At 38.5% G+C, this 14,744-nt stretch overlaps 1 protein-coding gene across 3 annotated transcripts in view; it reads left to right on the top strand.

Annotated features, from left to right (window-relative positions):
* Positions 1-3,242: 3,242 nt before the first annotated feature.
* The window catches only part of svila (supervillin a), a 93,489-nt gene continuing 81,987 nt past the window's right edge, over positions 3,243-14,744 (top strand). The window contains exon 1 of one of the 3 annotated variants that reach the window (XM_046062529.1): positions 3,243-3,382. The gene's annotated coding sequence lies outside the window, so the exon portion shown is untranslated. Of the gene's footprint in view, positions 3,383-3,428; positions 3,550-14,744 lie in introns of those variants that run through there. The other 2 variants (XM_046062545.1, XM_046062537.1) reach the window with 2 other exon arrangements.

Here is a 14,744-nt window from a genome sequence, read left to right as displayed (position 1 = left end):
AACATGCACCATTCTCTATTCTTAGTCCCTTGATTTGAAAGGTTCAGTATGTAGGTTTTAGTGCCGTCTAGTGGCGAGGGTCTCGAATTGCAACTAACACCTCATGGTGCATTCATGTACTCCTCAGATGGTCCCATTTCCCAAGTTGTGAAGTCGTTCTTCCAACTTCAGTGTGTTCATGTGCTCTTAAGTTGGAATGTGGAATCAACATGGATTAGCATTATCAGTGCATATAAACAACACGCAGTTCACTCTACATGGATAGCAAACTAACTGTTATAACCATATTACAAATTACATGTTTGCAAAATATGTTTATGCAATATGTGATTTTGCACAAATCTAAGTTTTCTCAGGAGTTGGTAGAGACTAAAACAGAGCTATAAGGAGAAAGAAAATTGTGTGGCCAAAATATCCCGAACTCCATATGGATGTTAATGTTGCCCTGTATCTGCTGGATGTACCTATAATATGTCAGTGTTGTGTTTAAAGGTTTTTTTTCAGTTAATCCAGGTTTAAAACCATTCACACAGAAGGAGAAGACAAGAGGACTAAGCAAGTCTAGAGACAACACATGAGACAACAAATGATTTGAGAACAAAACCCTAACCAGAAATGTCTGGATGAAGCACTGACAGCAACCAAGGGAAGAAAGGAAGAAAGATAAAAAGAAGCAGAAAGATCACAGGATGGTTGGTGGATCTCTGGAACTGGATGGCGACAAGATTGCAAACCTCAACCAGGATTTCCAGTGAGATAGATGAAATCAGTTTTCCCCTTTTTTTGTCTCAATGCTCTCTTGATAGAAGAGGTTGATAGACGAAGAATATATTTTATTTAGAAATGCAGGCTTCTATGAATTCTTTTATTCAGACATTTATATGACATTTATATAGCTGACTGAGTGTAACTAAGTCAGCTATCACTAGCAAATTCCCAAGCCTTACGTTGCATTCCCACACAATCGGCAAACCTCCTCTTATTCTGACTCAGGTCATTCAGGTAAATACCATCACTGCCAATCTTGTAGTCATATCAGATAAATATTCAAAATGAGCTCCTTATGTCATATTTGTAGTGGTGTGTTAGTAAGTGAAACAAAATATTAACAAATAAAATGTAACTCCTACAAATTAGCTGAATTTATCATCTCTGTGATCGGAGATACTGAGGCTGGCAGAACTTCTGAAAATATTCACCCTCTTGTCAGCATCTCACCTCATCTCACGGATCTAATCACAACAGATTTCAGCGGATTTAAACAGGTACCATTGTAAGAGTATTAGACATACTATAGTTTCTTTTCAATTTGTTGGTGTACTTGTACTCGGAGAGGAGTAAGAAATCTTCCGATATCACGGGTAAGAGCAGAAGGTCACTTGGCAGTATGTGCCATCCCTCGCTGCCTTCTTTGTGTCTGATTTATAATTTTAATATCTTAGTTACTGGCATTTATGGAATGAACTATTCATCAACATAACTGTCTGGTAGCAGCTGAGCAGCAACACATGCATTGTGTGAGATTCCTCATTTGTAAACAAAGACTCTTTTATCTTTCATGGTTAAAACATGATTGAGGTACCAAGATAGGGACTACATTTGCAACCACAATGCTGCATAACTTAGAATATCATCACACTGGAGAAGAGATGGACTTGTTACCAACCTACAGGTCCACTCCAAATGTACACACAGAGGAGGACCTCATTGTTGTCCCATATGGCTACTGGTGAGCTTCATGTTCACTACAGGCTCTTTACTATTCTGACTGTTGACGGGGATCATTTGTTTGCATTGGGCCTGTTTCCCTAGCAACATGTTTTGAAACGTGCCACTGTGAAGACTATTCAAAGTAGGCAAAGTGACCAAAGAGCAGAGGTGACAAGTCAGTCAAAGAAGTCACATGGTTACCTTTCCACCTCAGCGACTCACATCTCATACTGTGCCCTGAACCTCAAATAATGTATCCTCTCTTTCAATATGGTTTGACAGCAAGAGAGGGTGATCTGTTCACATCCAGCAGTTTGCATTTTACAAGCCCATTAAGAGCTGGAGTCACAGAGATAAGAGCAACTCAATTTGTGGTTAAATTCAATGTTTATCTGAGCTTGTTTTTAATGGACAGTCAACTCTGCCATTTGAGCAGACTGAGGATTGATTGTTCATTGCCCTGAGGCTGACCCCACAAGTCACTGCAGAAAAAACACTTTAAATGTGTTTGTGTCTGTGCATGTGTCAGACAGAATGCTGTTAGGCTAGAGAATATTTACTAGACAGATGGAGGAGAAAAGGAAAAAAGTGAGATGTTAAAAGTAATTTTTAAATATACACCTGTAGCGGAGAAAGAGGGTATGCACAACACATGGCTGACTTATTATAAAAAGTAAAGGTTTAGCAGAGACATGTTCCTGGTTCAGTGTTGTGTGACCACAGATGAATACAGTGTAGCTGAGCAGAGAAGACTGAGCTGAGTCAAGTCAATAGTTCAACCAGAATATCGAGATCAACGCTGATGGTATCTTGCCTTCAAAATAAAAGCCTAAAATGAATCACAATGAATCAAAATACAGGCAACCGTCTTACTCAGAACTGGAATCAGAGAAATATTGGGAACTGTGTATAAGATTAATACTCCTATACTGCTTTTTTATTATTTGCATAGTAATTAATAGCCTACATATTTTATGTACATATTATATTATTATATTTTAATTATTGTATCATTGTATTGTGTATTTTTTCAATTTCCCTATGTTGCTTTTATGTTTGGTGTAAAGCACTTTGAATTTGCCTTGCGTTGCCTTGCCTTGCCTCTTAATTTGACATTGATTCATTCTTCTGTAGATGTGCAAGGACTTGGGTACATCTCTGATGTCGGTTTTTGCTTTTTCATTAGTGAACTTACTGCACTTAAGATCGATCAATCAATCAATCAATACGATAAGATGGGATGAGAGCCTTCTCTGCTGGTTGCTGATAGGGAGAAATAAGTGGAAACACATAGATAAAAGAAGGGCAGGTAGCTCTAGTATTGTTTTTGATTGAATATTATCACATATACTGTACAAAATCCACTAGAAAACAAACCTATAGTATCGTCAGACACGTCAGGTTTAGCAAATGTCAGGGTACACAGTTGTGTTGCCAAAAGAAGTCCGCATTAAGCACTATTTCAATAATGCTCTTATTTTGAAAATCTTGGTCGGTAAGTTGAAGTGTTATTGCAGATGACTTGACAGAAGTGAAGAAGTTTACAGCAGTCTACGGATCTGTGTGAATGACAGTCCGGGTGTGTGTGTCCTCCGGATATCAGGCTGAAAGTTTGTTTAGTGGCGGTTTTCACAGCCATCAGAAAGAAATTGTTTCCAGCCGGATAGCGTCGGTAAGTTAATTTGCCTGTATGTTTGTGCATGGAAATTCAGGTCCGTGTTGTTTTCAAACGTGAGGACGGACTTAAACATGTTGTCAACGGCAGAAACGGAGGACAGACGTTGAACGCAATAACCCGCAACAAAGCATGTTGCTAGTCGAGGGCTTAGAGCCATGGGGGTAAGTGTCATGTTGGACGAATATGAGTAGCCTGTCACCCAAATTTGCGGCGTTCAGGTGGTGCTTTTACAGGCGTTTTGCCTGGTGTGGAATTCATAAAATATTGAGAAATAGTATGTTGTGTATTACGTGAACCGTGAAGCATTCAGTCACAGTGTTCATCCAGGTGAGCCCATCCTGCCGACAGGTGGAGGCCATTCAGATTAGACCAGACCATCCACGCTGGCTTACATCACCTCAACTAGAAAAGTCAAAAGTGGAGTCTGGTTAACGTTAGACAACTTGTGAAACGAGAGACCCGAGCCCAAGGCCACAATAGACTATTTTATCATCTCAGAACTTGCCAGATAGGCTATTATGTTACACTGGAGCCTACATGACATCCAACACTACAGCAGAGAGGAGAGTGCATTGGTCGGTACTTGCACTTTTGTTCAGGGAGCAACGCCAAACTTTAAAAATCTGGAAGGCCAATTGAAAGTTGCCTAACCAAATTTAAAAAATGACAGTATTCTCACGTGAAGTGCTGCGTGGAGGATTGTCTGATCCTTCAACAACATAACATCTTTACCGTACAATACAGATGACTCCTTAAATGTCTGAAGTAGCCGATCTCCTGCTTGTAGGCTACCGATGAGGAGGGGCAAAGCAACTTAAAAGTGTGTTTATTTTTTTAAAATGGTGTTTGGCGTGTTAAGTGAAGCATTCTGCCACAAAAGATGAATGTTTTATGAGGTCTTTCTTTATCTTTAAAGCCTACTGCATTTGCAGCAGTGTATGGCAAAACGCATCATAGCATTGCATGTTTGTACAGTGTGTTGTAGCCAATTAGAATTGCCTACAGCTGAAAAGTAGAGTAAATGCACATTTCGTCAAATTATATCACACACACTTTACAACCCATCCCCATCCCCACTCCACCCATGCATACACAGTGCACTGACAAAGTGTTTTTCTTTCCTTCTCCTTTATTTGGCAGGTAGTCTGGTGCTTATAATCTGCCAAAATAAATAGCCTGTGGATAATTAGGCCACTTCTGTGTTTTTACTCCACACTTGGAAGTGCATAGGGAAACTGATTAGCAGCCCTTCCCCTCCACCAAACCTTCAAGATATGAAGTTAGTGAACCCAGAGAGATTGTGTTAACAGTTGAGCATCTGGTGCTTGACTAATCTATTGGCTAGAGAGAGGAATGACTTTAGATGATGGATCACCATTTTCGCTTATTCTAGTGTGTGTGTGTGTGAGTGTGTACGATGGTGGTGGTTCTAAATTAAAAAGGTCAACATCAGCTAGTATTTATCAGTCATACCTTCAGATCAGTGTTACAAGATACTTGCCCTGTTGGTAGCTCTAGTAGCAACATGTGAAGTGTCAGTGACATCATCCAGGTCATAGTTATCCAAGGAATGTTAAAGTCAAGGTACTTGAAGACATTTTTCCTCTCATTGAATGGGTTTCCTCAGTTCTGACTGACTGGTAGGGATCCCAGCCATTTAAACTTTGTGGGGTCATAATAAAGGCTTGGTTCGTTAGTGCTCCTGGTTGTTGTAACGACAGTCATTGGGGTCATCGGAGTCACGTGAGGCCAAGTGTCTCAGCCTTCCTTCTCTGTTTAGCGATGGTCTCTATTCTGCTGTAAATGGCCTCTTACAATCCTTTCAAACTATCTGTCCTCCTTGTGCAAAATACATTGTTGTCACTGAAAGAGTGTCCCTTATCCTTTTAGAGGGCTGTTTCACAAAAGCAGAATTTAGAAATCCAGGTTAACAGAAAAAGCTAAGCTTGACCTAGTGTGATAAGTGCATCCTGGCTTTATCAGTTTCACAAAGGCCAAACCATGCTCAGTAGAAGCGACTATGTCAAGCCAGGTGTAAGTATTTCAGATAAATGCGTGTCAGCAGCTGGAAATGGAAAAGACATATGCAGCATACATACATACACAGTGAGTAACAGCGAATAAAAAGGTTTCCGATGAAAATATGCACATAATATTTAAAAAAAGAAAGAAAGAAACACGGCCGCAGTATTTCATGCATGAATTATGACAGCCTCTGTCAGGATATTTTCCTGTGTTTTTATAGCTCTTTAGGCATGCAAAATAAAATTAGAATTTCATTTTTTTTAAACACACATTTTTCAAGGAGTTTTTTATATGTCCACTAAGGTGGACAGGGTGGGCATAAGGTTTTAACTTAAGAAATATTTATTTAACAAACTAATGAATAAAATTATATAGTATGTGAAAACTATGTTTTTAATGCTGTTAAACTAATGTGGTCACATATATTAACATATTCAGATACAGTTTAGTGCAATGCAAAAACGTTGAACCTCACTTCTTCCTCCTCAGCCTCTTTTTCTCAGCATCCTCAGCTCCACTATCACTGCTGCTAGCATTTGGGGATCCTCCTATTTCTGTCAGCCATTCATCATCAGTGTTACTTGTATTATCCTCACTTGATTCTGATGGAATTTGCTCCACTATCCTGAATGCCTTTCTATTACTTGCTGCAACACACTAAATGTTACTGACATAATGGAACTAATCTGCACAAAATATTGTTTTCGTTACAGAAAGTGCAAGTAAGTAGCTAAAAATATCACTGCTCTTAACTGAAACTGTCATACTTATAACGTTACCATTCATGTTATGTCATACCTTTAAAAGTGAGAAGTGGACTTAATACAACCACAAATCAACATACTATTTAATTAATTTAATTTAATTTATATAGCTCCAATTCACAACAAATGTTATCTCCTTGCATTGTATTGTCTCTCTCTTTTAACGTCCACTGCTCACTTTTAAGGCACAATGACAGTTTCAGTTAAGAGCAGTGAAATTTACTTTTTATTTATTTACTTTTACACTTTATTCCACGCAAACCTCCTTGCTGTTGCTCACTGTGTGTAAAGTATGGTGCACGCATCTTCTTCTTCAATTATGAAACTTAATAACCACAAACTGTGTGCTACCATATTGCCAAAATGTAGGCTACCTGTGGTATTTTAATGCAGGCTAATGAAAAATATGCAAAACACATACATAAGAACATGGAATAACTGAAAAAAACCCTTTGGTTTCTGATCGGTGTGACTGCTGGCTGAACAGATAAGGCACCAGGATTATCTAAGCCTGGCTGTTAGCCTGGTCTGGAGCAGGCTAGCTGCACAGAATAAACCACCATGGTAATTTATGTGCTACTGCTTTTGTGAAACCAAGTCACGACTTAATCCGGCCAGGATATCTGGAAAATCCCGGTTTAGTTCGCTATCTTGGTTTTGTGAAACAGCCCTCTGGTGTCCTCAACCAAAACATGTCCTGCACTTTGTTTGTTATTTACACTTAAGTAAACCCTATTTCACTATCTCTACCTGCAATACAAGAACAAGTTTGTTGTTATTTTCAATCAACTCATTACCTCACTAGTACACAAGTAAGCTACAACGCTAGTGAGCTAAAGCTGGTTACAAACACAAAACAAAATATGTTAGCTACCTTTCCACAATTTTTCATTAGCTCACATTAAGCTAAAGCTAATTCAATCAAACAAATGATTATAAAGAGTTATTACTATAGCTCAAAACTAATTCAAGATACCAACCTCATCTTAATGTTACATTATTACGATCAAAATACTGACCATTTTCTCTTCTGGGGTGCTAATACATTAAACGTTTCACTCTATGTACTTTACTTTTTACCGTTTCTCCTCTCTACCATTGTGCGTGGTAGGAACTCCTAAGTACCAGAGATTTGTTGTCAAAATAAAAAACCCTGTATTAAAAACAGGAAATAAGACAATATATGCTTAAAACAGATATAAATATGTAATGAAAGTAATAACAATGGCTGTTCAACAGAGCTAAAACGTCACTTTGGTTATTTACAACTAGGGCTGCACGATGTTGGAACAAACTAACATTGCAATATTTTTCTTTTCTGCGATATATATTGCAATATGAAAAAACACAGGAAGTTTCATCAGATTACTTCAGTTGCTGTATTTTAAAATAAGCATCCTAAAAGAATCGATCAACTGAATAAGAATAATATTGGGATTGCTGGTTCACTGTGCACACAGTGCCTGCTCGTCACTCACTAGTTACAAACTGTGTATCCAAGAACTCATCTAAATCGGAGTAAATGATGTTACATCAGACAAACTTCTCTTTTAGATTAGACATTGAAAATGAGAACTGTCCAAGTTTTACTTTTCTATCAAGCAGCAAAAAAGCTGAGGGGGTTAATTTGACTTGCTTGACATTGCACTGTTCTGCGATGTGACTATTGCGCAAGAGCACATTGCGATGACCATGTTCCGGCGATATTTACAGCTAGGGCTTTTCCTGCTTAGACAGATCAAAATGTGTGCTGTTAAAAAGGCCAGTGGGATAAGAGGAAACGACTAAATGTTGTGCATTATGAGAGATGTCCACACCAGTACCCCATTTTAAAATTTTTTTTTTTTTACATAAACGCATAACGTTAAATAGAAATGAAACGGTATGAATATTTCACATCACTATTATAGTGACCAAAATGATCACGGTTATCAGTATTATCACAATATTGATAAATTGTTCAAAAAGTACTAATGCACACACTGAAACAATTTCACCAAGTTTTATTTTGAAACCCAGAAATAAAATTAGCAGAACTGTGCACTTTTTGTTTGTATAAACATTAAAATAATAACAGTCAATCTCTTATGTAAACTAGGGTTGGGCCAATAGACGATGCCATCGACCATTGCCGGTGGCTGACAGACATCACGACATTAAGCCGACATCGTGATTGTGCTGCCATCGTCCAACGCAAATTTGTAGACATAGCCCAACCCTTATGTAAACATATTAACACTATATCAAATGTGCTTTAAAAAGTTATAAAGTATGACCCCATGCACAATTTACATAAATACGGAGGAGTCTTGAATGCGTCTGCAGTGTTTCTCCTGTTGAAACACTTTTACAACCAATTTGACGACTGCCAGATTTTTAATGAAGAAGATATGTTGGTTGGATGACTAAACGACGTAACGTGTTGTGCAGGGGGAAAACAGAGTTTGCAGATACATGACGTATAGGGCAGCAGAACAACATGTAGAGTTTTTACAAGAGTAGGTAACACAGAGCTTCAGTTTACAAGCTGTTAGCAAGTTAGACAGACAAACCATGTCATGTTCCCTCATTCCAAAGTCCACACATCATGTATTACAGCTAAAAGTTAACTTACCTAGCATTCACTATAAAGTTGTGGGCAGTAGTACGAAGATGACTCACAAGATTCATAGTGTGTCCTTTTTCGCAGCGATTCAATGTTCCCTCCCTATTCAAAAAAATACGACTATGCTTCTTAGTCCCCTAGGCTAAAAAATATCTGGAGCGCTGTCACTGGGTTACGACATGTTGTCCTTGACCCAAAATAAACCCACGTTGCATGCTGAGCGTGCACGCCTGGGTCTGTGAGACTGTTGCTAGCTTTGGTTGATGCTGGAGAGTGTTTACCGTGAGTATGCCAACTAGTTGAACTCGGTTATAACGATAATTCAAATTTGTAAAAGTAATACGAACCGTCAGGAATTCTACCGTGGGTCATCATTAAGCTGGTAACAGTTTCATCCATAGCGTTGAAACCTTTGCTGTATCCCATGAATTTGATTTTCAAAGAGCTGTGAACAAGAACTGAGTGGGACAGTTTTCAGGTGAAAATTAACTTTGTTGGTGCTCTTTGGTGAATAAACAATGTAAGGCGTCACTGTTTCTAAACTACCTTTAAAGATATCTTTAGCATTTCTTTACTGCAGTTTCTTTGTACTTAATCACACAAGATAAGCTGATACCAAATATATCTGCACTAAACTAATATCAGCCAAGGCTAGATAGAATTAGGTGTTAATGAAAACAATAATCTTCTTGTAATATGGTTACACCAACCCTTGTATGCGTTATGTGTTCCACTGTGTCAATTTTGTGTGTGCAGTCTGAGTGCATGTGTGCACACTCTAAATCACAGTCCAGTACAGTGTACTTTTTTGTTGTGAGTGTTCCCAGGGTCTCCACCTTCTGTGTTTCAGAGTGAGAAACTGCCAGCAGAGGTTAGTTATATAAGCCTGGTGGATGTTACATCATTGTTTTGGGGCCCTGGTCCGAAAAGCTGGGGTTCAGTCTTCAGATGGGTCCAATGTGTCTGCTGCCTCCCACAAAACCTCTCAGAGGAGGAGGAGGGGGAGACACAGGGAAGCTATTGGAAGCAGATGCTCAGCGAGTCACTCCTGCCGGGGACATGGTTGAGTACGAGTGATGAAACAAGGTCCCACCTGTAACACTGTCTTTGAATGTGTTGTGTAGTTTTTATCTATCAGTGTCTGGTGACTGATGTATGCTGGAAGTATGGTTTGGGTGGGCTTGGTTGCCATGACATCAAAGAGAAAACATGGAAAACAAATGATTTATAGGTCTGTAATCTTACAAAACAACCCCACCTCTTTTGTTTTCCAACAGTTAATCACTCTCAAGAAAACAAAAACAAAGTTAAATTCACAAAATGTTATATTCAAAGAATAAGGATTTTTGCATTCCATGAAGATATAAAGTCTATTAACCTGGAACAGCATACTTTTTAGTGGCCTTGAGGATCTACACCACTCATCATTTATCTATGAAAACAAGCCCTCGCATTACCCTCTTACAGATATAGATTCCCCAAATTGCTATTACAAGAGCATCTGTGAGGCTCAGTGGTCTAAGGTATGTAAAACCAAAACTCTGGACGTGATTGTGATTCAGGTAGGGCTGCAGCTAACGATGATTTTAGTATTTGAAGCTTCTATAGATTATTTCAACGATTCATCGATGCGTCGTTTAAGAAGTACTTTTACTTGGCGGCAGTGACTGTGAGGTTACAACTCACGGCCCAAAAAGGAGAACAAACGCACCTGTGCACATTTTCAGCTGAGGACTGCGGCTTACTTTGGCTAGCCTTCAACTCAACAATCAATCATGATTTCAGTTAAATGCTAAAGTTGCTGTTACTGTTACCTTGTCTGTGGTCCGCTGGCAGAACACTGGCTGCTTTCTGATAAGGCGCCGTCGTGCTGTTGCTGAGGCGACAAAAGTTTCGTTTTACGGTGGACGGACGGTAACATTACAGATATGTTGTTTTCTTTAGCTTGAAATAATCCCATACTTTGAAAACATTCTTTTTTGTCCCTCACTGTTTTCTCTCTCTTCCCCCACTTTACAAACAGCTCCATCATTATCACGTCGTGTTCATAGCGTAAACACGATGTGCGACAGTAATAAATGCCCCTGCGAAACACTGTGTTGTATAGTTACATGGATTAAACGAACCATCGATGCAAAGAATTTGTGTTGAAGCATTTTATGAATCGATTTAATCGATAAATCGTTTCAGCCCTAGATTCAGGTTCTACGTTATAAGGCTCCTAATTTAACTATGTTTTGTTGATTTCCCTTGTGTACGTACACTATCTCACATTTTAGCAAATATTTGATTATATCTTTTCATGTGAAAACACTGAAGAAATGACACTTGGCTAGTAGTAATGAGTGTACAACTTGTATCACGGTGTAAATTTGCTGTCCCCTCAAAATAACACATCACACAGCCATTAATGTCTAAACCGCTGGCAACAAAAGTGATTACACCCCTCAGTGAAAATGTCCAAAATAGGCCCAAACTGTCAATATTTTGTGTTGACTGTAGGCAAGACACACATGTCTTTGTACTCCTCACCTGGTTGCCGCCACACCCTTGACACCATCTGAACCAAATAAGTTTATCTTGGTCTCATCCAAGGTTATTATAGTTAATGAAGAGAAACAAAATAACGAAAACTAGATGTGAAAAAACATTGTCATTAACTGAAATAAAAATAAAAACGAGGCTTTATAAAAAAAAAAAACAATAACTGTCTTGTAGGTTTGCAAAACTAACTAAAACTAACTAAAATGAAAGAGTAAATGTCCATAGTTTGAGTTTATTTATTATTTTTTTTAATTAGTTAGGGGGAGGCTAAGTTAGTTGGGGAGGCCCAGGTAAGGATCGGCTGTGTAGTTGGCGGGCTTTGAACATGTTTTATATTATCCTTTATACTTACATGTGTACAAAATAATATGAATGCAACAATTGTATAGAGCTATGTTTTGTTTAGTTCGGGTTGCAGGTAGTGAGTCACTGTCTTATTTAGACAATGTGTTAGTACTTCAAATATTTGCTTAGTGTTTGGGCCCCTACGTACAAGCTTCAGATAGCTTAAAAAAAGGTGTCCCTTTTCACAAATCTGCATTATTTCTAATGATTGTACTTGTATTTAATGTTTTGTGAAAAAACTACACTGGACTAAACTAAACTGAACAGAGCTTGGCATCATGCAGCAACAAAGACTAAAACTAACACTGAAACTAATAAACTAAATGAATAATAAGCATTTTCAAAAAATAAAAACTTAACTACCAAACCCACATTAAAAACTAATTAAAACTAAACTGAAATTGAAAACAAAAAGTCAAAATGAAACAAAAATAAAAACTAATGAAAAATCCAAAACTGTAATAACCTTGGTCTCATCAGACCACAGGACTGGTTCCAGTAATCCATGTCTTTAGTCTTGTCTTCAGCAAACCGTTTGTGAGCTTTCTTGTGCATCATCTTTAGAAGAGGCTTCCTTCTGGGACAACAGCCATGCATACTACTTTGATGCAGTGTGCGGCGTATGGTCTGAGCACTGACCCACCACCCCTTCAACCTCTGCAGCAATGCTGGCAGCACTCATACGTCGATTTCCCAAAGACAACCTCTGAATATGAAGCTGAGCATGTGCATTCATCTTCTTTGGTCGACCATGGCGAAGCCTTTTCTGAGTGGAACCTGTCCTGTTGAACAGCTGTATGGTCTTGGCCATCGTGCTGCAGCTCAGTTTCAGTAATTAGGCCCAATTAGGACATTTTCACTTAGGGGTGTACTCACTTTTGTTGCCAGCAGTTTAGACATTAATGGCTGTATGATGTGTTATTTTGAGGGAACAGCAAATTTACACTGACAAACTGTGCACTCACTACGTTACATTGTAGCAAAGTGTCATTTCTTCAGTGTTTTCATATGAAAAGATAGAATCTAATATTTACAAAAATGTGAGGGGTGTACTCAGTTTTGTGAGATACTGTATGCATGCCTTCTTAAAAGTGGTTTTAAGTCATTTAAAACCTTTTATCTACCTCTGTTGCTAGTTAGAAGGAACTGCACCAATATTCTGAATCAGTTGTTAAGTAAGTAAATGTTAAGAGTTTTGAGGATAGAAAGTGAGTTTAGATATGTCAACATTTGGTGAAGTCATCACTGACTTAATGCTGGTATCAATTGACAAAGATTTTAAATGTGTTCTGTGAGAGTGAATTTACAGTGGGCAATATGGATGAAATCTCTATCATAGGACATGAATTTTTTTGATATGTATGTTAGGGCTGCAACTAACTATTTACAGATTTATCTGCGGTGTATTTTCAATTAAAGGTGGAGAAGGCAATTTGGGGCGAGCAACACAGCAAGTAATGTAACTAACATTACCTAAGTTGTGGGTTAGCAAACTGCCATTACAGTTGCTGCTGCGAAGCTAACATGCAAAGGGGACGAGACGGTCCAGAGCAGGACAGCAGCTCCAGACAGCGATACTCATAACTCTCATGCTGCTATAGCTAACATTACAATAACAGCATGTCTTGGTGAACTAGAAAGTAAGCTGAATGTCCGTGGGCAAGTCATTTAATGTTACCTGACACACACATCATGGCTGGAATAGTGTTGTATGGCTTGGTCCTAGCCACTTTGTTTCCCATTTAAAGAGCCATGGCTGTGTATAAACACCAGATTTTTTTTCAGCACACAGACAAAACTGACAGCTAGTGGACCGTTAAGGGATTCTTATTCGCTTAGACAAAAATATGTATATTTTATTAGAATCACATACCCCACCTTTACTCGTCTGTAAAATGTCAGAAAAATGTCCTAAGCAGGTTTCCAGACTAACTTTTTTTTACGAGGAGCACTGTATCACCTGATTGAAAATTCTGCACAGTCAGAACATTTCGGGGCACACACCTTAAATTGACCTGCAATGCAGTTTTTCACATTATAGCCCATTTAACTGTATTACTGATAAATGGAAAACTACAATGTGCTGTTTTGTTTTATTTCATTTCACAGTCCCATTTTAATTGAATGGTGCTTAAACAAATACACATACCGGAAGTGTAAGTGCTGTTTCATTTGTGTATCTGTCTCGGCATATTTTATGTTTTAAGCTGCAGTTGTTCTTCATTCAAGGTGCCAGTAGCCTCAGCAAACTTGTTTTTTTTCCCTGCATGTTGTGGACCACATCTAGTACAGAATATACAGGTCATGGTGTTTTTGCTAAATCTAAGCCATGTTAACTCCGTCAGCCAGAGGCCGACTGGCACAATAATTCAGGCCAGGAATTTGACTCTATCCCAGGCCACCATGTTCACGCAAACCACCAGACCGCTAATATTGTAGACTAACCCTATTAGTTGCTGTAACAGGCACCAAACGTGGTATAGATTTGGCCACTATGTTCATCTGGGGAAAAATGTTATCTACATTATAAAATACAAACATTTGGGACTGACCATCATAACCTTTCAGAACCCTGAGTTTAAAGGTGGCTATGGGGATTAGGACAACTGTACCAACTCCAGCACCCAGAACAAACACATTTAAAATGGCTCTCTTCAATGTGAGATCACTTTCAAGTAAGACTTTCATATTAAATGATTTTATCTTGTCTGCAAATCTAGATTTTATGTTTTTAACTGAATCCTGGTTGCAGATGAATGACTATAGCCAGCTAGCTGAACTGTGTCCGCCTCAATATGATTGCTTTAGTCAACCGAGGGTCAGTGGTCGTGGTGGTGGGCTAGTGAGCGTGTATAGGAAAAATTTTAAATGTCATCAAGTACGCTGTGATGAATTTAGCTCCTTTGAAGTTCTCACTCTTAAAGTTGGAGGGCTGCAACCTATCATATTTGTTATAATTTATCGCCCCCCAAAACCGCCTGGAGGATTTTTATCAGAACTTCCTGAATTTTTATCTACTCTGGTTTTAAATTATGACAGAATTGTTCTTTGTGGCGATTTTAATATTCATGTT

The sequence above is a fragment of the Micropterus dolomieu genome, linkage group LG01, assembly GCF_021292245.1.
Source record: "Micropterus dolomieu isolate WLL.071019.BEF.003 ecotype Adirondacks linkage group LG01, ASM2129224v1, whole genome shotgun sequence".
In the NCBI taxonomy this organism is placed as follows: Eukaryota; Metazoa; Chordata; class Actinopteri; order Centrarchiformes; family Centrarchidae; genus Micropterus; species Micropterus dolomieu.
This window is presented reverse-complemented; position numbering and strand designations above follow the sequence as displayed.